The following is a 2,314-nucleotide window of genomic DNA, read 5'->3' as shown; positions in this document are numbered from 1 at the left end:
AAGGAGCAAGCTTCAAGGCCATTTTCCTTGGCAATGGGAGGGGAAAAAAGCTATTTAGAAGATACATAAAATTCCTAAGGATACTTTGATTGTTTGCTTTTTTGCTTACCTATGCAATTTGTTTCAATTTCGTTCTTCTGCCTTACATCTCTAAACTACTGGGAAGATCTCTCTCACCATTTTTGAAAATTGTGATAGTCATCATCTCAGCCCAAATGAAGTTTTTTGTAGCACCCTAGTTCTTAGAGATAACAGATTTTGGTATCCTAATCAGATATAGAAGAAGATGAGTGTTCTGATCTTGTGCTCATCACCCCATTCAGCCAATCACTGCCTCAGAACTCCTAGAAACTAGAAAATGGAAACATTCCTAATGTCTAGTTCCCAGGGATTTTAGGGCAGTGATTGACTGAATGGGGTGGTGAACATAAGATCAGAGCACTCTTTTCCATATCTGATTAGGATACAGAAATCTGTTATCTCTAGGAATTAGAGCTATACTGTCCCATACTGCCCTTCTGTTTGACATCTCCAAATTGAAGACAGCTCAGGGGAAACATGTAGTGTCTGCAGAGCAGGAGGCTGTTGAAGGAAGTATAATGATTGGGTTGAAATACCGATGGTTTTTGTGGATTTGTTTTGTATCCTGCTACTTTATGGAAGGGACTAATTGTCTCAATCAGTTTCTTTGTTGATTCTTTTAGAGACATTTCTAACTTTGAACCAACCTGCTGGCCTAACAAAAATGACTTCTATAAATAGAGAACATAATTATTAACAGCAACTTAAAATATACAAGACACACAAGCATTCCTGAAAATAGGATGGAATTAGATTTTCTCTCCTGGAGTCAGCTGGGTCTACCTTGACATGAAGCCAAACCAGTCCTCCCAGTTCCAAACTAGAAACACAGCAGAAAACTGCAACTGGTGTTTCTCCCTCAAGAACAAAGGGAAAGAACTGGTCCCTGTCTCTCTGCTCACTAAGACAGTGAGCTATTTATTGCTAAACTTTCCCCAAGTGGGGAGCGGTCTGAAGACCATTGGGTCTTTAACTTTAGCCCACTGCTTCCAATCTAATTAGATGATGGATGATCGTTTTCCTTTTCTTAATTAAAGGCAGTAGAAAGGAAGTTCAAAGAAAAGTTTAAACTTCTTTTCTCCTTTAGTACAATCAAACTTGATGGAATTACAGGGTAGTTGTTCATTGGGGAGCTAAAGGACCAGTCACACCGGGAGGCACAGGCACTCATTGCATCCGGCTAGCCACCTTCAGACCTCTCAAGTTTGGTCCCAACCAGATTAAAATGCAATTGGGAGCTGTTTAACAAAATAAATAAAAACAATACAACACCTATAATGTTACTATGTGGTTTTCTCAGTCAATATGCAGCTGACAGGGATTGTTTCTAGTTCAGCTTGAGACCAGTGAGTCATACATATGGTGGCCTTTATAAAACAAATGTTCAAGCTTTGGAGTCAGTCAAGAGGGAATCATTAATGGCCATTGAGAAGAGAGCTTTCAAGAGGGAATACTCTTCTCCTCATCCCTTTCGCCTCTCCTGAAGTTCAGGGTGGGTAAAGGAGGAATTTTATTCTCTTCTTCCCCTTCTATCAGCAATGACGTTTTGTGCAGAATAACTCAGTTAGAAGGAGATATTGCCCCTTGCAGAGAGCAGGCCCACTGAGTCCAGCTACAGCTGTAGAGTCCAACAGAGATATGAAAAGGAGCAGATGGAAGGAGCACAGCCGAGTGACCTGCCCAGAAGAGATGCTGGGCCCAGGAGAAGGAGCATGAGGACGTCAAGAGGGAAGAGAACACATGAAAGCTTTGTAGTGCTATGAGTTGCCCAGAACACATGCCATGCCCACTGGGGACTGGTTTGGGGACTTTAGCAGAAGTGGAAAGACCATGGAGTCCTGCAGCATAAGAAGCATGAATTGTCTTGGCCCCCTGTGTTCCCTATGTGTGCACCTTTCTACTAGTGGACCGACTATATGTTTGTGTTTACTTTTCCCACCAATACTGGGCACATTTCTGTTTGAATGCACCCCAAGTTTATGGAAATGTTTTGTACTTATTGTTCTTACTATGCTATATCAGTAAATGCCTTAGCTTTGAGCTAATTGTATCCTCTGCCTGACTGATCAAGGGGTATGCAGTGATGGGGGCTTGTGAGCTGTAGTTTTAGAAGTGTTGACCCACAGAGTAACTTCAACCTGAAAGACTAGTTTCCTGGGGCTTCCAATTTGCAAGTATTAGGGGTGTGTGTGTGTGTGTGTGTGTGTGTGTGTGTGTGTGTGTGTGTGTGTGT

The sequence above is a fragment of the Vombatus ursinus genome, unplaced genomic scaffold, assembly GCF_900497805.2.
Source record: "Vombatus ursinus unplaced genomic scaffold, bare-nosed wombat genome assembly UNPS02014775.1, whole genome shotgun sequence".
Taxonomy (NCBI): Eukaryota; Metazoa; Chordata; class Mammalia; order Diprotodontia; family Vombatidae; genus Vombatus; species Vombatus ursinus.
Note: the sequence above shows the minus strand (reverse complement) of the source record.